This window comes from Saccopteryx bilineata, chromosome 11, assembly GCF_036850765.1.
Source record: "Saccopteryx bilineata isolate mSacBil1 chromosome 11, mSacBil1_pri_phased_curated, whole genome shotgun sequence".
Taxonomy (NCBI): domain Eukaryota; kingdom Metazoa; phylum Chordata; class Mammalia; order Chiroptera; family Emballonuridae; genus Saccopteryx; species Saccopteryx bilineata.
In genome coordinates this window covers 52,282,705-52,305,595 of record NC_089500.1, presented here as the reverse complement: position 1 = coordinate 52,305,595, position 22,891 = coordinate 52,282,705, and the positions used below count along the sequence as shown (strand labels likewise).

Sequence of the window (22,891 nt, the reverse complement as noted above, 5' to 3'; positions counted from 1 at the left end):
TTTTTAATCTAACATTAAAAATAAAACTTTATACACTAGAATCTATGTAAATACAATAAATTAAAATAAAAAGGTATGCCAGAATTTCCAAAAACTTCCACTGACATGAAAAAAAAAATCTTTTCAATAAAAACTGTTATATAAACTGAAAAAAAATAAACATTATGGATATTTAAGTTTTCTTATTTTACTATATATTTTCATGAATGTTACTAAGATTACTCTGTGAAGTGTTATCTCTATTTTATGGAAGAAGAAACAACATTTAAGTAATTAAAGTATACACAGCTAAGAACCATTAAGTGCTTAAATCCAGATCTGCTGTTTCCTACTTCAGTACTATGGGTAATTAAAGATTTTCTTGTTGTCATTTGCTTAGGAGTACTATAGCACTCTTTCAAATTGGGATCGTGGTAACAGAAGTCTCTGTCAATGCAAAAATAACCCTCTTATGTATTGATATATAATTAACCTTTTTAAACAACATGAAAAGTTTTAAACTATAGCTTTGCAATGACATAGTTATTACAAAATACTAAACAACAACAAAAGAGTAATAAAGAACCTAAAGTAGGGAGAGTCTTTTTTTTCCCTTCAGTTATTTTCAACATGTCCAGGAGTACAAAAATTCCAAAGCTTTCTCCCACTTATCAGGTCCCCTAACTAAAGAATAATCAACAGCAGGTTTATAAGATAAAGAAGGTGGGGGGAAAGGTTTATAGAGGAGTAGGCAGAGAGTTAGGGCCCTATTTCCAACACCTGAAACTCAACAAAGAATTTAATTTAATGCCAATGTTATTGGTATTTGGGCAAATAAAAATTCAGAAAACCAAAATACATAACATAAGAATATAAGATAACTTTTTGTTATTCCTGCTGAGTTACATCACAGTAGTATCTCTGTGAACCGTATGGGTTATAGTTATATGTGATAACAATTCACAAAATATAAGTAGCAATAAAACCCCCCAAAATATATAGTTATAGCAAGTGCAATTACAAAATGGTGTTTGTACAAAGCTAGTTCTGGGGAGGTTTCTTTTAAGATGCAAAAACATAGTCTGTGGTTTATATTCTAAGCCACTAGACATCCTTTATGGAAGGTATGACTTATATCATCCCCCATATAAAACCACACGAACTATTCTTACTTTCTGAATATGAACAAGCCTTGGGTGTTTATGCCACTTTAAAATGATCAGAATTGGGATTACAGTTAAAAAGTGCACGCTGCCTTACACACAAACACATACATACACACAGGCAGACATATATTTCCCATTTGTGAAATTGGGTTGTAAATCAATTTTAAGAATTCTGTAAGAAAGTTGTAAGTTAAATAAAATTGTGTAACTCCATGTATTTTTTAAGATTCTGATAGAAGAAACTTGTGGCATTACTGGATCATGACAACATCCATGGCACGTAATCCCCAGTGGGAGCCTGCCTATTTGTCGCAGTCCTGTGTATGACCTACAGGCACAGGAAGAGCATCAAAAGATCATTATACCAAGAATGGGGGAAAAAACCTCCTACTGTTCTGGTGACATTTTATTTCAACCTTCTCTCCTTTGTAAAAATCAGCATGAACTAAAGTTGCTAAGAAAATTGATTTATGGTTTCAAAACTATCTTCATTAAAGTCTAACAGAGAACTGAAATATATAAGGAGTTGAGAAACAATATGCATATTTAACAAATAATTTCAGATACACATTCTTTTAAGTATTAGAAATATTTATATTTAGTCTTTCAAATAGATAGAAACTATTTTTTAAGCTTTACTTATGGTTAAAGGTGTCATGTCAAATTTAGAGTGCCAGATATTCATTGCTTGATTTTTCTCTGGCCTTATAAAATAAAAAATAGATTTTTTTAAAATTACGATTCTATTGGTAGAATCATACTATAAGAAATATTGTATTTACACCATAAAATATTCCTAACTATGGGAAAATACAATTGTTTAATTTATTTTGACCTCTGTTTAAAAACAGAAACTCTGAAAAGATTCTAAATAATCCAAAGAGCTCATAATTCCTCAGACAGCAGCTTGAGTAATTTCATCATAGCACATAATTATAATAATGTCTCTCATGCATCCCCATTCCCTTCTCCCCCCCAAAAGAACCCAATTCTTAGTGGCTTTCCATTCACCTTGAAAAATGACTGAAGCCATCACATAGCCCACTTCTCTCTCTCTTTTTTTTCCTGGTTCCTACAGGACATTTTCACACTCTCTTTTCTTGCGAAGTCTTCCTTCCCTGGTTAATTCCTACTTATATTTCATATCTCAGTTTAACAATAATTTTCTGATATTTGAGCAAAAGTGTTCCTGATCAATGTACTCTACCTCCAAATACAGAAGTTGTTCCTTTGTTATATTTCCATGGGACTGTTTATTTCTTTCAGAATACATATGTATCTTCAATTTACAGTTTGTTATGAATGAATGTTAGCGTCCATCTTCCTCACTCGAAACTCCACCAGAATAGAAAACAACACATAGGTTTTTACACCAAATGTAACAATATGGCTAGCAAAATGGTTAGCACATAGTAAGTGCTCAATAAGTGTTTTTTACATGAATGAAACAATAGCTAAAGTCACTGCTTCCTTAGAATGTACATGCCAGCAAGGGGAGAAGGAATAAAGAGCACATAATAAACAAGTGAACTATGCAATCTGTTAGAAAATCATTAGTGCTATGTAATAAAGAAAATTTTATATGAGTAAAGATACCAAGAGTGCCAGGAGTAAGGGGATATATGGGAGAAGGTTAGAAATTTTCAATAGGAGCTTAAATCCATATAGACCTCATTGAGAAAGTGACACATGAGCAAAGGCTTAAAGGAAGTGAGGAAATTCACCATATGGATATTCAAGGTTTCCTGGGAGACAAAATACCCAACGCAAAATTAGAAAGTCTCCTGGAATATAAAGTGGCTAGTGTGGCTGGATTGGAGTAGGAGTGGATGGTAGCTGTCGATGACATTAGAGAAACAATGGAAACCAGTTACATTAATTTTATAAGGATATATTAGTCACCAGAGTTAGGGGCTCCCCAAAGCCAGTGTAATCTCACCATAACTAACTACATCTACAAAGATCCTATTTGCAAATAAGGTCCCATTTACAGGTACCAGGGGTTAAGAATTGAGCATATCTTTTTTGGGGGGGGCACAACTCAACTCACTACAAATGCTCTCTTTAGGGGACAATTAGGTTAAGTAAGGAGTCCTTTAATATACATTGAATCTGTGTCTTTTTAGCTGTTTATCCCTGGGCTTTTCCAAATATTAAGTTAAGTGTTCTGATTTGGGTGAAAGCGTAATGGGGAATTATAGCACAAGGAATATCAGCATACTATGCTGAAGTACATGAGAACTATAAATTTGGTAATTGCATCTAGTATTATTTTTCTCCCTCATTCTAGAACATCTACTTGGAAGAGTTGTTGAGTTGCCATATAATCTGGGCAATCTCCTGGTCCCTTTATGGGCAGAGTGATTCTTAGTTAGGGTTCGGGAGCATTGATGGAGGATCGCAGTGCTACATACAGCTCATGTGCAAGGACATCTCTTCCCTCTTGAAACTTCCAGCCATGTTTTGTACAGATTGAAGCTCTTTTTCTAAATAATCTAGATTTTTTTAAAATAAGAAAATCCCATTGTTGGGAGAATAGCTATGTTCGACTTGCTCTCTGGTTTACCCGGCTGTAAGTGCTTTGCTTGCTTAGTGCATAAGCACGTGGCAGTGCCACCTGTATATAGTCTGTGTAAGGTACTGGCGCTTAGAGCAGCAGATTGCGGATGGGGCATGGCGGATTGCCTGCCGCCACTGTAAGGGGCCATTTTTGCTGTTTCTTTGCCTGAGAATTGGTTTCCCATGACTGTTCGCACATTTACTATTGTGAGACTCTATTAAACAGGAATGACCCAACGCTTTTTGGCTCTGCAGTTTTTCTATCGTATGCCCAAATCCAATGTGAACCTGCCTGGCCTTGGCCACCGGCATTACACCCATTTATCAAAATTCTGCCAACATAAATTGTCCTGAATGCACTCATGAAAGACTAAAAGATTGTTAAAGAATTACAGAAACATCTGTCAGTCTTCACATGCTTGCCTTTGTAGAAGATCAGACATCTCTATGTTCTCACAACAGAGCCTACAGACCATGAGTTGTATGCAACATCACAAGGACTTGATTTAATAAGCATAATTACCTGATCTCTCAAGCTTTAAGGGCTTCTCAAGTTCTATTAAGTGATTTTTAGCATAATCAATATTGGCATTATTAGATTAGAAGCAGGAAGGGCAAAAGCAAAGGGAGATAGATGTGTGAGGTCAGGCTGCTACAAATACTAAGTAGTAATTGAGACTGAGGAATGATAAGAGTTATTACCACCAAAACTTTCAAAACTCTGAGTCCATTTAGTGAAGGTGCCTAAATACTGAAAAGACAAGTAATACAATCACACAACTGTCTTCAGTGATGATACTAAAATGTCAAAATAGATTAAAGTATTTTTTCTTCAGATCAAGGGATTATATAATATGTATTAGAAAGGTTTCCAACAAAAATTGTAAACTATTTACTCTTTCAGCATTGATAGGCTAGGTTCCTATTATTTGGAGAATTATTTCATTCACAGTAATTTTTCCCAAAAGATAGCAAACACATGAGATGTTTCTCTAAGACCGCCTTATTTCCTGTCAACTCATATATGTGAAATTGTGTTGTATTATAAAAGGCAAGATCATTCTGGTAAAGTCTTGATGAATGTTCTAACTAGAGTTTTTCACCCATGTTGTATATTAGAGACACCTGGAAATCTTTAAAATATTGGTTCCCTGGGCCTTATCACAGACCAATTAAATCAGCTCTCTAGGCATTAGTCTGGACCCGAGTTCTTTGTAAAATGTTCCCAACTGATTATAATGTTCAACCAGTTTTGAAAAACAGTTCCAAATGAATAAAAACATTCCTGTACCCTAAGGATCTCAGATCACTTTCTAAAATAATGAATATCCTGGTTTATAGATGGAATTTGAGTCAGCTGGTCTTTGTAACTTTTGGGGTGAGTCAGAAGGAGGACTGCCTCTGAAATTCTGGGTCTGCTTTAGACATTTACCAACAGAGCAAGGAAAATTTCCTTATGAAAACTGTTACTTCATAAAGGTTAGAGTGATTGGATCAAACAATAAAAGGACATGGTAAATAGTATTTCTTACTATTCTATTTAAGGTACAGGTCGACATCTGAGAACAGCATCTGAGATATGCCCCCACAAATGCATGACTGTAGTCCTACAGAAACTCGTGGTTGGAATTTTACTTTTGGAAAGTAAGCTTACAAAAAATGTCTGATTAGTGGATTAAAAAAATCTGAATATCCTAGGAATAACCATAGAACACTTGTCAGAGATTTGCAGAGCTGAATTGGGGGTGAGGGGAGCAGGGAGAATTAGGAATTTCCATTTTCCAAATATATATAATAAAAAAACTAAAAAATATTTCTTTTATTATAGAGGAAAAATGATTCTTTTTCTGTGGTACTTATGTAAATGGAGAGATGGATATAGAGATAGATATAGATATAGATACAGATATTTAAATGCCCTTCAGTTTCTTTTTTTTTCTGAAGTGAGAAGTGGGGAGACATAAAGACAGACTCCTACATATGCCCAACTGAGATCCACCCAGCATGCCCACCAGAGGGTGATACTCTGCCCATCTGGAGCGTTTCTCCCTTGTAATTGGAGCCATTTTAGCACCTGAGGAAGAGGCCATGGAGCCATCCTCAGTGCCTGAGCCAACTTTGTTTCAATGGAGCCTTGGCTCTGGGAGGGGAAGTGAGAGACAAAGAGAAAGTTGAGGGGGAAGGGTGGAGAAGCAAATGGGCACTTCTCCTGTGTGCCCTGGCCGGGAATCAAACCCAGGACTTCCACACACTGGGCCAACGCTGTACCGCTGAGCTAGCCAGCCAGGTCCTAAATGCCCTTCATTTTTAATAAGAGCTCCTCTTAAGAAAAACATATTTTAAATATTTAAAAATTTTACTTTTGTGTGTTCACACCACTAAACTATTCCATTTTGATAGACTACTAATTTATTATGAACTTAATTATTTTTAGGAAACTATATTTCCTAAAGTTTTAAATTAACATATCTATCGTTCTAACTAATATTTTGTATTTCACCATTCTCCCAAATGCTGTCATGTGAGATACTAATACACCCTGCAATGGCTGGGGGCAGCGGGAGGGGGGGGAGGGCTTGCTACCCAGAGCAGGATATCTCCACCACAGGAGCAGGATAAAGCTTTGCTTTGTGCTTTACTTTAAATAGGCTGCAGCTGTGAAGAGGACAAAATGAAATAAAAACATTACAAAATGGTCTACCTGAGAGGTGCCACATGTTAATGAATTTTCCCTGCATTAGTCACTCAGTAATACTTTGAACAATGCAGGACTGTGTCCCATCTGCAGAATTGATTTTCTCAGTGATATCTACTTCCTCTGGAAAGAGAGATTTGGACCATTTTATCTGAAACTAAATTTTAACAGAGAGTCCCTGAATAATTAAAATTGTATTACTAAAAAATGTGAAAGATCCTAGCATGAATAGTGTGAGTTTGTATTTTAATCATCAGTTTGCTGAGTGAAGCCAGCTGTAATAGGAAAGCCATTTCCAAAGAAGATCTAGAAATAAGGATGTCATTAGAGGACATTAGGAACAGAATTTATAATAGTTTAATATAAAATTATTTTAGAAGTCAGGTTTTTCAACTGGTCCTCATGGTTAGCTCTAGAATTTAGATCAATGTACACATTTGTAGAATGTCTATGATGTTCAATAACTAGACTTATTATTTGCCATAGTTGTAACAATAATTACAGATTATTGAAATGCTTCTTTGCAATGGTTTTTATCTATTTCCAATGGTAAAATTAAAATAATATTAGAATATGAGTGGGGGAGTTATTTTGTTTTCCAAAAGGAAATAATTTCTACTTTCAGAGTCAACTTTATAGACAATATCCTATGAAAATTAAGTAGACATATACAAAGATCAAGCTGGTATTTCTTGGATATAGTTACTATTAAATCTTACTATAATTTGGCCTAAATTTAATAAATAGCTAGAGGTTTATAGAAAGTATTTCCCAATATTACAATATAATTAATATTCACTGTAACCACTCCATTTGTTAATTTTTAAGAATTTACCAATCTAACATGTTTTAGCATTATTAAAAATCTTGTCCAAATTATCTTCAAATGACTACCAATCAATAAGCAAGAAATAGAGTTATATGTCACATGGCGCTATATAAAAGAATTCCTTAAAGGTCACTATTATCTACATTATTGACCTCATTCTTTACTGATCTTCTCTAAAATGTATAATTTTTTTAAATTACCACTGGAACAACCTAAAAATTTATTAAATACATTGATTTTAGTCCATTAATTCTCATAGTTTTCCAGGCAAGAAACAAACATGTAAAGCATATTATCTTTAAAATATGAATATGCATTGGGGCAGCGAGATGGCAATGGAGTAGGTGGATGTACCAACTTCCACCTCCCAGAACCAAAGTGGATTACAACTTAATTTTAAGAACAATCATTTGGGAAAACCAACTTTGGACTAAACTAAGAGGACTCTTTAACCAAAGATCACTGAGGAAGCCACTCTGAGACTGGTAGGAAAAGTGGAAACGCAGAGAGGGCTGCCCAGCTCCCGGGAGTGAACGGCAGCTCAGAGGGACTCCCACAGCAGGAAGTGAGTTTAGTAGAGAAAGGAGGATCCTGGGCCCCAGGAAAGAAGCCCCAGCCTACAGCCTCAGAGCCTAGAAGAGGTGTACAGACAGTATTTAGCTGCGAAACAAACTGTGGACAAGTCCTGCTGGGGGGTGAGGATGACAGAGACGCAAAGACCCAACTCCGAGTACCAGGTTCAGTGACGCAGATCCACTTTATTCAAACGGATGTTATACCAGGACAAATGGCCAAAAAGGTCAGGAGGCTGCCTGGCTAGTGCTGAGTCATTTCCATATAGTGGACCAGCTCCCTCCAGGGTGTGCCAGGGAGGGTTTATCCTTGCTGGAGTGTTCTCACAGCATAGCATCAGTCATAGCTGCCAGGTAAATGCGCTGCGCTCTACCTATATCTCCCCCTTCTCTTTTAATTAAGGCCAGTTGAACTTGCTTGATGACAGCTTGTTGCTGTTGTAGCTTCTGAATGCTACGCATTATGCATCGGAACCCTAGTAGAACTGAAACAACTGTAATACCTTTTATACTATATGTTAATGGATTAGCTTGATTAAACAATGAGGCAAGCTTTTGCAATGTTTGACTAGTTAGAAAATAGAATGGGGGTCTTAAACAATGGATTCCTCCTAGGGGTCAGGATGTCATTTTCCTCCCATTGTGTTACAGAAACCTTCCAGTTCCCATTAAACAGAGTTCTATTTTTATTGTAAAACATGGACGTAGGTCCATGCATGCCCCCTTCTCACAAAGGTCCCAGTGTCCAAACACGGAATGGATGGCTTACCGCGGGCTGCGTCCAAACTCCGAGGTTGACGGTCTGCACATCCAGGCCAGAGGCAATGCAGCAGTCTCTCCAGGGAATTCCATCTCTCAGGAGTGTACAGTTACAGGCAAAGAGGTGACCCTGGGAAGGCAAGGTTAGCGGGGTGGGCCCAGCTGTTGGTAGCTAGGGGGAGGAGGGCTTGTAGGCCAAGTACTGAGCTTTGGTTGGTAGTACTGTTTTCAGCAAAGTCCCCCTGTAGTATGATTTCGAAGGAGGACCCTTTCCTCCAAGGGGACGGTGTTATTATTCAGAGTAAACTTAAGTAGCATTGGGTCACTGAGGGTACCCCATATAGTGCCGTTCCACTGTTGGGATTCCCGGCCACTATTGTCACAAGGGAGACTAAGGGAGCAGTTACTGAAATACACTGCTGGAAACTTGGGCTATTAACTTAAACAGGCATAATTATGCCAGAGTGGGGAACAGTCACCCAGAGGTGGGGGTCCTCCTGCGCCTGGGAGTTAGCAGTTACTATAGCACATACAAGCAAGAACAGAGCACCAGGGCCTGGGGGCCCATCAGGGACCATTCTCTGGGTATGACTTGCCAAAGCCTCCACATACCCCCAGGTGACACACTAGTAAACTCAAAATGGATAAAAGACTTAAATGTAAGTTGTGAAACCATAAACATTTTGGAAGAATACTTAGGCAGTAAACTCTTGGATATCTCTTGTAGCAATATTTTTGCTGATTTATCTCCATGGGCAAGTGAAATAAAGGACAGGATTAACAAATGGGACTACATGAAACTAAAAAGCTTTTGCACAGAAGAAGACACCATTAACAGAATTCAAAGACAACCCACACAATGGTAGAATATATTTGCCAATATGTCTAATAAGGTGTTAATAACCAAAATTTATAAAGAACTTGTAAAACTCAATACTAGGAAGATAATCCAGTTAAAAAAACGGGCAAAAGAAATGAATAGACACTTCTCCAAAGAGGACATACAGATGGCCAATAGGCATATAAAAAAATGTTCAACATCATTAGTCATTAGAGAAATGCAAATTAAAACCACAATGAGATACCACCTCACACCTGTCAGAATGGTGCTTATTAACAAAACAACACATAATAAGTGCTGGGGAGGGTGTGGAAAGAAAGGAACCCTCTGCACTGCTGGTGGGAATGCAATCTGGTGCAGCCACTGTGGAAAACAGTATAGAGATCCCTCAATAAATTAAAAATGGAACTGCCTTTTGACCCAGCTATCCCACTTTTAGGAATATATCCTATGAATACCAAATCAGTAATTGAAAAGGAGAAATGCACCCCCATGTTTATTGCAGCCTTGTTTATAATAGTCAAGATCTGGAAACAGCCCAAGTGTCCGTCAGTGGACGAGTGCATTAAAAAGAGTAGTACATGTACAGAATGGAATACTATGCATCTGTGAGGAAGAAGGAAATCTTACCTTTTGCAACAACATGGATGGAACTGGAAACTATCATGCTAAGTGAAATAAGCCAGGTGGAGAATGAAAAATATTATATGACCTCACTCATTTGAGGAATCCAATGAACAATGTGAACTGAGGAGTGGAATAGAGACAGAGGCAGATCAAAGAGACCGGAGGGAAAGCAGTCAGAGGGAAAGTAGAAGAGAAGATGGGATCAGAGAAGGGAAAGAGATTAATGAAATTATATATACATAACACAGCATTATAGAAAACAGGACAGCAAATCCTGGACAGAAGGGGAGAACTCATTGGGGGGGAAGGGCCATAAGGGTGGGCCAAAGGGGAATGAAGGGGTAGGGGGAGATATATTAGGAGGGAAACTTGAATCTATGTAAACACAAATTAAAATCATAAATTAAAAAAATATGAATATGCATTTATATAGTATTTCAAGTTCAGTAGTTATACCTTCTCAATGTGACAGTTCTCATATCTCAAAATTCTTACAGACACTGAACAATGCTGCCATATTTTGATATAGTGGCCTAAATGTAATTGTAGTCACGGGACATTAGAACAGCTCTAACGTACAAACTTTACTTGAAAACTAGAAAATGAAATGCTGGGCCTGACCTGTGGTGGCGCAGTGGATAAAGCATCAACCTGGAAACACTGAGGTCGCCGGCTCAAAACCCTGGCTTGCCTGGTCAAGGCACATATGGGAGTTGATGCTTCCTGCTCCTCCCCCTTCGCGCTCTCTCTCTCTCTCTCTCTCTCTCTCTCTCCCCCTCCTCTCTAAAATGAATAAATAAAAAAAACAACAACAAAAAAAGCCGGTCTGTAAAAATATTTAAAAAAAGAAAATGAAATGCTGATCTTGTACTATGAGGACAGAGGGGAGAACAGGTGAACTGTGGTGAGTGTGGCAGGAGCTGTAGACTAAATTATCCTAGCACCTGCTTCAGTCAAGTACACATTTACACCTGACTATCTACATTCATCGTGCTCTCTCTCCTTCATTCTCTATTTTTTTTCTTTTTTTCTAAGTGAGAGAAGGAGAGATAGAGAGACAGACTCCCACATGTGCCCAGATGGGAATCCCCCTGGTAACCCCATCTGGGGTCCATGTTCTACCCATCTAAGGTCGTGCTCTCACCTGAGCTATTTTTAGCACCTGAGGTGGAGGCTCCACAGAGCCATCCTCAGAACCCAGGGTCAATGTACTTGAACCAATAAAGCCATAGCTGCGGGAGAAGAAGAGAGAGAGAGAGAACAGTAGGGAATCACCTATCTGATCTTCATACCTTTATAACTTGGATTGGGGAACTTTAGTTAAAAAGCCCTGAATGTGAATGGTGAAGCAGGTTTCTTGGATGCAAACACCAAGAAACTGTGAGTGAGTAACCTTTGTGAAAACAGAGAGGAATGCATGTGAATGGGCTTTAGGAAATTAGCCTAGAGAAGGGGTAGTCAACCTTCTTATACCTACCGCCCACTTTTGTATCTCTGTTAGTAGTAAAATTTTCTAACCACCCACTGATTCCACAGTAATGGTGATTATATAAAGTAGCGAAGTAACTTTATAAAATTTATAAAGCAGAGTTACAGCAAGTTAAAGCATATAATAATAATTACTTACCAAGTACTTTATGTCAGATTTTTGCTAAGTTTGGCAGAATAAATCTTTATAAAACAACTTACTACAGTTAAATCTATCTTTTTATTTATACTTTGGTTGCTCTGCTACCGCTCACCATGAAAGCTGGAACACCCACTAGTGGGCAGTAGGGACCAGGTTGACTACCACTGGCCTAGATTAGAGGTTTATAGATTGCCCCTTTCTTCATGCTGTGCTTGTTAATTAGAAAAAGAAAAAGAATATACTGAATGAAACTAGTCCTTTTACCATGTAGGCTAGAAATCAATTAGTCCTCCTTTCCCCTTATCACTTGATCTCCCTTCCCCTGTATTCCTGTTACCCGTTGTTCTTGTAAAAACGGTTCTGTCTCTGATCAAGAAAAGCCCTGTGTAAAGGGGACTCAAGAGGTTATCTTTCTTGACTGCCTCTCCCTCTTCTCTTGACAGAAGTTTATGTCTTGAGCAAGTTCTTCCAAGTGACACTGGTACTTCCCAGATGTCTGCAGGACTACAGAGAAGGGGGAAGGGTCGAGAAGCAGAGGGTCGCTTCTCCTGTGTGCCCTGACTGGAATTGAACCTGGGATAGCCACATGCCTGGCCGATGCTCTACAACTGATCCAACCAGCCAGGGCTTGTTCTCTATTTTTCTTCCCTAGTATATTTTCTATTTAGTCATACTATAAATTATATTATTTTAAAATGCTATTGTTTATTTCTTTTTTAAGTGTTGTAAAAATAACAAATTAAAACCTTCAAATTCCGGCCCTGGCCGGTTGGCTCAGTGGTAGAGCATCTGCCTGGCATGCCGGGGACCCGGGTTCGATTCCCGGCCAGGGCACATAGGAGAAGCACCCATTTGCATATCCACCCCCACCCCCCTCCTTCCTCTCTGTCTCTCTCTTCCTCTCCCGCAGCCAAGGCTCCATTGGAGCAAGGATGGCCCGGGCGCTGGGGATGGCTCCTTGGCCTCTGCCCCAGGCACTAGAGTGGCTCTGGTCGCGGCAGAGCGACGCCCCAGAGGGGCAGAGCATCGCCTCTGGTGGGCGTGCCGGGTGGATCCCGGGCGCATGCGGGAGTCTGTCTGACTGTCTCTCCCCGTTTCCAGCTTCAGAAAAATACAAAAAAAAAAAAATCCCTTCAAATTACAATAAGCTATCTGTGGGGCAGCTGTGTTAGGCTTGCTCACTGGTTTACCAGCTGCAAGCACTTGGCCTGATTGGTACGTGAGTGTATGGCCTATTTAAGGCTATGGGGGCTTGCTCAGGGGGATTGCGGATGGCAGATTGCCTGCCCTCCACTATGAGAGGCTATTCTTGCTGTTTGTTTGCCTGAGAAGCAGTTTTCCCCTGCCTGTGTGCTTGTCCCTGTTGTGAGACTTTATTAAACAGAATGGCCCAATGTTCTCCGGCTCTGCAGTTTCTCTGCCATCTTCTTGAATCCAATGTAGACCTGCCTGGCCTGGGCCACCGGCATTACACTATCAAAAGCAAATGAATTATATATTTTCTGGCCCTTCGGCTCTTATGAAGGTGAATTTTGGCCTGTTTCTGAAGAGCTTCTCTGACAGTTTTAATTGTACAGAAATGAAATGGACTGCAATCTCAGGGAGTCATCATCTTGTCAGAAGTGGAACAAACATCTGAGAAAGCCATCCTCTCAAGATGACCTTCATTGACCACCATCTCCTGGTATTAAGACCTTTGTATTGTCTCAAATTTTAGTAATAATGTGTGACTGTTACCAAACCAGTGGGTTTGTCTGTTTGCCATAACAAAAGCCAAAGTCTTGAGACAGTGCTGGGACAAAGGAAAGAGGGTTATTCAGGTGCCATGACCTGGGAGAATGGTGGACTCTTATCTCATAGACCATTTCCCCCTCCTGCTCAAGTCCAAGGTTCTTATAGGGATAGCAAAGAAAGAGAATTTTTTAATTCAATTATCTTTCTAGTTTTGGGCATGTACAGTGTAAAAACCTTCCCCTGTGCCGTCTTGGTCTATGGGAGAGACTCCCCAGTGATCCCTGACTGTCTACAACAACATGACCAATAGAGTGTAGCAGAGGTGACAGATTGTCACTTTCAAGGTTAGGCTGTAAAAGACAGTTCATCATCTACTTTGGTCAGTCTGTCTTGTTCTCCTGGATCTTTCACTCTGGGGAAGCCATCTAGGTTGTGAGCAGCTTTGCGGAGAGAAATGTGTGGTGAGGAACTGAATCCTCTGGCCATTGGCCACCTGAGTGAGCTTAGAAGTGGAGCCTCATGCCCCAGTTGAGCCTTCAGGTGACTGCATCTCCAGTTGACAATTTGATTGAAACCTCATGAGAGATATTAAACTAAGTTGCTCCCAGATTTCTGAACCTCAAAAACTAAGTGGTATAATGAATATCTGTTGCTCTTAGCCACCAGATTTTGCAGTAACTTTTATACAGCTATAGATAAGTAATACACTGTCTGACTTAAATACTTCCTTAGTGTGCAATATTAGACTTAATGATTGCCAACATACCTTCTAACTCTAGAGTTTGTTTAAAAATATATAGTTGGGAAGAAGTTTCTAGTTAAAAATTGTAAGCAGGCAATGTAATGTAGAGTTTGGCCAAAGTAATTCTATAGGCAATAAAATGTTTTCTAAAGGATGGATAAAGAGCAAGTAATCTTTATAGTTTCACGCTCATATTCTATCTTCACGCTTATATTCTATCTATTTCAGCTGCAAATTAGGAGTTACAAGGATTAGGAAAGCTAGTGTGCAGGGAAGATAGCATTAATCATAAGTATTAAGTCAGCAATTGACTGAAATATTAGATTTGTAAGCTATATATACTTACTTTTTGTTACAGTGATAGAAAAAAATATCTCCCATCTCACCAGTACAGCTATGTTTATGAAAAGCTATCATGAAGTGCCCCAAACCAATATATAAGCATAGGAAACAGTCAGGCAAAAGGAAAAGGAGCTCAGAAGGAATAGGATAAAGTAGGGGTTGTTCAGCTAATTCACATTATCAGTGAATGAGTAAGCATATTCGTAAACCCATGCCTGAGATGAATGTACGAATGTCAGACATACCCAGAATGTCAAAATTATATAAAGATTAGCACAGAATGCAGTTGAGTCTTGATCATTGTTGTCATAAGACATGGATGAATGTAATCTCCTGAAATTCACCCAAATCATTTAGGTTTTAGTTTTAACTTTCTCCCTACATGGTTTACTGAAGGCATTAAAAAGCAGCTGAAATAATCCCCTTTGTTTTATTATTCTAGCCCTCTAATAAAATGCCCATGAACAGTGAAATAAAGACTACAATAAGGAGACAAAGAAGCCAAGGACCTGTAATAACCCTAAAGAATTCTTTGATGACCATTTAACTAGTTAGAAACTCAGACATAATTTAGCCCACTTAGCAGTCCTCCAGTTCTCTGGGTGATCATTCATACCCAAATTGCTGTTACACTGATTTTCTGTGCTCCCTAACTCCATATCCTTGTTTTCTTTATGATACAAGCAATAATAGAACCTATTTATGTTTTTTCTGTGGCAAACTCAAGTTCACATTCTGTCCCAAATTGAGGATTGTTTGTTTTATATTTACTGCATTTCCCCATGTACAAGACACTCCCATGTAAAAGACACACCTTAATTTTGGGGCCCGAAATTTGGGGAAAAAATGTATTACATACAGTTATTGAACTCAAGTTTTATTCATCATAAAATTCATACAACTCCTCATCACTGTCAAAACTCCCATTCATTAGCTTGTCCTCATCTGTGTCTGATGACGAATCACTGTTTTCATATATTGACTCATCTCAGTTCCATCTATGGCATTTGAAATGCACAACCACTGTATAAGATGCACTCAGTTTTTAGACCCCAATTATTTTGGAAAAGGGTACGTCTTATCATGAGGAAATACGGTAAGTGAAATGGCCTTATTAAGGAAGTGAAGTGATGGAGGTTGGTGCTTAGAGGTAGTTCTTTTTTATGTTTCCTTGTTTTTTGTTTTCCTTTTATTTAGAAAATTAAATGTAATGGTGACATTGATCTACAAGAGTACATAGGTTTCAGGTAAACATTTCTATAATATTTGAATAGTTGATTATATTGTATACCCATAACCCAAAGTCAAATCATTTTCTGTCACCTTATATTTGTCTCTCTTTATGCTATTCCCCCAATCCCCTCTTTCTTCCCCCTCCCCTGTGTCTTCCTCCCCCAGTAACCACTGCATTCTTATCTATGTCCATGAGTCTCAGTTTTGTATCCTATCTGTGTGTGAAATCATAGTTTTTAGCTTTTTGTGATTTACTTATTTCACTCAGTATAATGTTCTCAAGGTCCATCCATGTTGTTATAAATGGCAATATGTCATCATTTCCTATGGCTGAGTAGAATTCCATTGTATATATGTACCACATCTTCTTCTTCATTTTTCTGAGAGAAAGGGACAGAGAGGGACAAACTGACAAGAAGGGAGGGAGATGAGAAGCATCAGTTCTTTGTTGCAGCACCTTAGTTTTTTATTAATTGCTTTCTCATATGTGCCTTGGAAGGGGGAGTCACAGCAGAGCAGGTTATCCCTTGCTCAAGCCAGTGACCTTTGGGTTCAAGCCTGCAACATGGGGTCATGTCTATGATTCCATACTCAAGCCATGGACCCTGAACTCAAGCTGGTGTACCCAAGCTCAAGCTAGCGACCTCAGGTTTTGATCGAACCTGGGTCTTCTGGATCCCACTCTGATGCTCTATCCGCTGCACCACCAACTGGTCAGGCTATACCACTTCATTTTTATCCAAGCCTCTATCGAAGGACAATTTAGTTGATTCCATGTCTTCGCCACTGTGAATAATTATAAGGCAGTTTTATTCAACATAATTTATATTGGAAACTCAACTGAAAGAAAAATGATTCCCTGGTCAAAAAGATCACTCATGTATTCTATATAATCAGATTCTATTAAATCATTGAGATTACTAATCACATTTTAAAAAGCAAAATGCCACAGAGAGTTCTGCATAGTGAACAACTTAGTGTTGATTGTACTGACTGGATTAAAATTTACCAGAAATCTTCCATTCTTTGAGAGCTAAAATGCTCTCAAATCAGTTAAAATACTGATGCACGATGAAAAGGAAGGGGAATCTGAGTTCTTGATGGGTATTTATCACATAGCCCAGCGGAACATTGGAATGCAAGTGAAAAGCAAAAAGGAAATTCAAAGTTGAGAGTGAAAGATTCTATGGACAAATGCCTTCTTCATGGTTTTGCACAGGGCCATGTGGCAATTGGTGCCCCTGGAGAAAACCCTGCCATCTGCTCTCTTCTTTCACAGTTTTAAGTTTGCCTCTGCTGGAGGTGAGCTTTCAGAACCAGTTGAAAATAATAAGAACCTCAGTTTCTATCAATATAGTTCAAGGTCCTCAAAGACTAACATATTTCATCTAAATTTAGCATCTTAGCCTGCATCTTCCTGTATAATTTCCAACCTTCACTGTGAATCATTGAAGGAAAAAAGAGCAAGTGAAAGTAACAAGTTTGTCGGTATGTGGCACAAGGCAGGAAGGGAATCTGAGGCGATGGTGGCAGGCAGTCAGGGCTGAGTCGGACAGGTGCGAGGCTCCAGTGGGTTGCAGAGTTGAAGTGTTAAGTGCAGGTGAGGAATGAATCTTATGAACCAGTGCAGATAAAAGGGCAGTAATCTAGCCACTGGAAGGGGGATCATCAAGAACAATGAAATTGTGCTTCCTTCCTCTTGCTGGATTGGATCTCATTGTTGGAGCCGAGCCTAGCACAGACATTTGATGGCTTAGGGAAATCTCAGTGTGGGAATGAGAAAACAGACTAGTGTCCTGAAATAATAATAGCATATGGATATACTCTCTACCTCTTTACTTTTAGGTCAATGTACAAGGATTACCCTGGCTCCAGGAAATCGTAATGCCTTTTTTTCTTTAAAAAAAAAGAAAAAGCAAGAATCTGCTGCTGGACAGACTTTATAGATTTTTCACTTTATAATTGATTTTGCCTACCTCTTGCCCTCAGAATATAATGTAACAAAGTACATGTGACCTATTTATAGGAAGTTGTAGTAAAATATCTTCATGTGTGTTGTGTAAAGAAACTTTGATTAGAAAATGACTATTTGCTTTTATTGTGATATAATGTCTTAGGCAGTTCTGCTACGACAGATTACCATAGGCAAGGTGGCTTATCAACAATATCAATTTATTGCTCACAGTTCCAGAGGCTGAGAAGTCCAATACCAAGGGGCTGGCATATTCCCTGTCTGGTGGGAGTATTCATTCTGGTTCACATTTGGCCATTGTCTCACTGTATTCTTACGTGATAGAAGGTGCAAGGGGGCTCTGTGGGGTCTCATTTGTGAGATATGGATGCCACACATGATGCCTCTACTCTTATAATCTAATTACCTCCCACCTCCAAATATAATCACATTGAGGATTTGGTTTTAAACAGCAAATTGGGGTGGGGGAGCACAAATATTCAGTATACAGCAAAATAGTTAATTCAATCAATATTTACTAAACTTTTTAGTGAGTAGTGTTCTTTACTTTGAGAAAAAATTTAATAAATCATGTCTTTCTTTATATATAAATAATTTAATGTTCAGTAGAATGGCAATCTAGTCAAATGAAAAACCATTAAAAATATGAAAGCCAATGGACAACAAACACCTTTCAAATTTGATAGCAACAGCCTTTTGAGATAGCCTTTTGAGACAGCCTATGTTGAGATAAACCACAGCTGGACAGCAATCCTATATTCCTGAATCTGGTTTCTTTTCAGGCTAAGCAGCTACTCCCTTTCTTTCTTATCCCCAATGACATGTTTTCAATGCTGTTCCCATCATACACATCCTCTAAATGTCTTCTAGATAGCAATGTGCCACCCATAATGGGGGTTCAAAAGCTGAACTGGATATTCTGTTTTAAGAGATTTGTTTTTCCTTTAATTACATTAACACCATCTATTTTTGTTAACTCTTTGGTGAACCATGTCCTACTTTAGATGTATTAGAGTTTGAAGCCAATTAAATGGGTAGGTGTTTTTTTTTAAATGCCCTACTTTGTAGGCAAAACTTTTCAATTCTCTCTCAGTGTCTCTATTTTATTTAACATATGTACATTTCTTTGCATTATGAAATTTCACTGAATTACCTATGCCTTGTCACTATTTCTTTATGGGATCAGAGCAATCCAAATTTTTGTCTCTAATATAATCAGATATAGCTTTGTCTCTAATATAATCAGATGGTTACATTTCTGATAAGCATGCTTTTGCATCATGGGTCAAAGCAGCATAGAAGTGTTTGTTCCTAAGGATCTAATTCATTATAGAGGCATGAGAAAGATTCTTGCTTGTCGCTAATATTTATTCAGAAATATAATTATTAAATAACAAAACCAATTTAACTATAGGAGAGATTCATTTATATTTAATATGTGTACAGATAACAAAATAAATGAAAATATATGCCCCTAAGAAGATAATGTTAATTTACTTGCTTTTCTGTTTCAGACAAAAGTAGAGACATAATTAAATACTTAAATGCAAAATAAATGTTTCTTATTTTCAACATAAGTAATCCTAAAATTTTATATACTAGTTCCTTGATTTTTAAGATCATGTTCTCTTTATAATATAAAATTTTTACATATAAAATATGTACCAATATTGTAGTTGGGCATCTGTAGAAAGTAACAGAAAATTTATGCCATAAAACAGAACAATAAAAGATACCAGGAAACCAAATATTGAAAAGTTATTCTAATACATAGTAGTAGATGTTTTATATTTGGGAATATGTATTTTACTAATCCTTTTGTTTTCACTCTAAGGGCACAATAAGCCCCTTGACCAAAGTTGACTTTTTAGATAATTTTTATATTATTAATACTATTATTTATATTATCTATCAAAGCATATTAAACTTGCTGCTAAATATTGAATGTTATATAATGACACATAGGTCATATACCCAACCCAGAAAACCTCAAAGGATACTTAGATTTTTCTGGAATTCAATTTATTTCTAGATATCATTTTCTTCTTTTAAAGAGTGATGCAACTCTGATTTGTTGGTCCAACGGTGCACCATCGGCCCAGCATGTGGATGTCCTGGGTTTGAATCCTGGTCAGGGCACATGGGAGAAGTGACCATTTGCTTCTCTACCCCTCCACCTCTTGCATCTCTCTGTCTCTCTCTGTCTCTCTCTCTCTCTTCCTTTTTCACAGCCATGGCTCAATTGGAACAAGTTGGCCCCAGGTGAGGAGTATATGGCTACTTGGCCTCTGCTTCAGGTGAAAATAATAACTTGGTTGCTGAACAACAGAGCAACGCCCCAGATGGGCAGAGCATTGCCCAGTAGGGGGCTTGCTGGGTCAGGCACAGGAGTAGGTCTGTCTCTGCTTCCCCTCCTCTTACTTAAAAAAAAAAAAAAAAAGAGTGATGCAGATCCAGAAACTTAGCCTCTTCATGCCAGAATTTAACGGATAATTTTATTAAAAATTTTCAGATCAGACTTGGCTTGGGCATGGGATCATAGAAATGACCCCATGGTCACTGGCTTCAGCCCAAAGGTTGCTGGCTTGAGCAAGGGTTGACTCGCTCTGCTGTAGCCCCCGGGTTAAAGCACATATGAGAAAGGAATCATTGAAAAACTAAGGTGTTACAAGGAAGAATTGATGCTTCTCATCTCTCTCCCTTCCTGTCTGTCTGTCCCTATCTGTTCTCTCTCTCTGTCTCTGTCAAAAAAAATTTTTTTCAGATCAAAAATCTCCTTTTTTACCATATATTGGGAAAAATTTGACAGACCTAATTAATGAATAATTTGTTTTTCTTCTGTACACCAATGTATTCAATTTGTGTACAATTTAGGCACAAATCTAATTTACTGTCTCCTAAATTCCTTAAAAAAATTTTTTTCCCTTGGACTCACTCTGAGTCCAAGTAAAAAATATATATATTTTTCAATTACAGTTGACATACAGTATATTAGGTTCAAGTGTATAAAAAATTCAGAGATTAGACATTATATAACTTACTATATGATCATTCTAAAAAGTCTAGTACCCTCCTGACACTATACATGGTTATTATAATATATTTGACTATATTCCCTATGCCCTACCTTATATCCCCATGACTAACTACTCTGTAACAACCAATTTGTACTTCTTAATGTCTTCAACTTTTTCACCCATCTCCCCAACACCCTTCCCCTGTGGCAACTGTTAAAATGTTTTCTGTATCTATGAGACTGTCTCTGTTCTTCTTGTATGTTTATTTAGCTTTTTAGATTCAGTGTTCCTAGATATTTATTTATTGCCATTTTACTCATATTTTTATTTCTTTTTCTTCTTCTTCTTAAAAAAAACCCTTCAACATTTCTTGTACTGGTTTGCTGGTGATGAACTCCTTTAGCTCTTACTTGTCTGGGAAGCTCTTTTTGTGTCTTTTGATTCTAAATGACAGCTTTGATGGGTAGAATAATCTTGCTTTTAGGCACTTGCTTTTCATCACTTTGGATATTTCTCGCCAATCCACCCATCCTGCAAAGTTTCTGTTGAGAAATCAGTGCAGAGTCTTACGGGAGCTCCGTTATAGGTAACAAACTGCTTTTCTCCTATTGCCTTTAAGATTCTTTCTTTGTCTTTAATTCTTTGTCTTTAACTTTTGGCAATTTAATTATGATGTGTCTTTGTGTGGGGCTTTTTGGGTTCATCTTGCTTGGGACTCCCTGTGCTTTCTGTAAAGCCCAACCTGTGAACCAAGGTCAGATGCTGCTAGTGCTGGGCCTGGGGTCACTTAGTGAGATGTATGAAGTACCCCAAGGCCAAATGCTGCTTGTTTCAGAGATTTTAGGAGAGCTTGAAGCATGAGCCAGGACAGGTCATTTGCATGGAAAAGCCACTGGAAACATTTTGGGTGGGCTTGCAAGTTGGGTCAATTAGGGGTCTCAGAGAATCACTCAGGGTGGTGTGAACAGCCTTATCCAAGTTAATAGAGACTCAGATATAGCACCTGCCTTCTGGCTTTGGGGAGGACTCAGAAAAGGAACTATGGCCTCTGCCAGCTCTTTTGTCTGGCAGAAGGCTGCCCCCCCCCAGCTCTTGCTTTGATGCTAGACACTTCAGTTCCTTCCCACATGTCCGTGGTGCCTTTCAAGCTGCTCCCCCATTGCTGGAGCTCAGAGTAAGTGAGTCCAAGTCAATCTGTGCATCCGTGCATGGGCCCTTTAAGGGGAACTGCCTGGGACTCCAGCAGCCCTTGGTCTCACTCAGCCACATTTCTCCCTGGTTTTTACAGCCAGAAGTTATGACAACTTCTCTTCTTGGCACTGGAACCCTGGGGTGTGTGGCCTGGTATAAAGCTGGAACTCCTCACTCCTCAAGGGGGTCCTCTAAAGCTGAGATATCCCTCTCAATTTTTATTTTTCACACATGGCTGGCAGAGCAGCCTGTTCTGTATCTTCATCTTTCCTACTAGTCTCAATGTAGTTTTTTTCTCTTTATAATCTTAATTGCAGAACTTCTGTTCAGGTAGATTTCTGGTGGTTCTGAATGATGGTTGTCTGTAGTTTAGTTCTTATTTTGATGTGATTGTGGGAGGATGGGAGTACCATATTTACCTAAGCTTGACAGGAAGCTCTAAATTATCTTTTTGAATGCGGACTTTTAAGATCTACTATTTTAAATGACTTTTAAAACAGATATTGCAAGTGAAAACAGTAAAGGATTACCTTTTGGGTTTCACATTCCACACCTAGTCTCTTGCATTGGTGGTATAGTGGTTAGCATAGCTGCCTTCCACACCTAGTCTCTTCTCACTAATATCTCCAGTACTTACCTTCCTTCTCTCCCCTGCATTATAACTCCCTATTGCAGTGGTTTGCTCCAAACCCTTGAGAGGTTGCATGACTCCTGGAGTCTTTGAGTCCAGCTGTACACCAGGCATGGTCTGAAACAAAAGTCACTGATTCTTCGCACTTGTGTACAAGTAATGTGTTCAGATGTATGCAGTTACTTAGAGACTAGTAAAAGACAAAGTCATGTAAAGATATTGCTGAATTTTCTTAGAGGTATCTTTAACTTTAAAAGCAGCTATAGCCCTGGCCAGTTGGCTCAGTGGTAGAGTGTCGGCCTGGCATGTAGAAGTCCCAGGTTCGATTCCCGGCCAGGGCACACAGGAGAAGCGCCCATTTGCTTCTCCACC

At 38.5% G+C, this 22,891-nt stretch overlaps 1 protein-coding gene and 1 pseudogene across 2 annotated transcripts in view; one reads left to right on the top strand and one right to left on the bottom strand.

Moving 5' to 3' along the window:
- The window catches only part of LOC136315059 (elongation factor 1-alpha 1 pseudogene), a 55,371-nt pseudogene extending 47,109 nt beyond the window's left edge, over positions 1–8,262 (bottom strand).
- Positions 1–22,891, top strand: part of DLGAP1 (DLG associated protein 1) — a 986,787-nt gene that overhangs the window by 193,357 nt on the left and 770,539 nt on the right. The gene's annotated exons all lie outside the window — the stretch shown is intronic.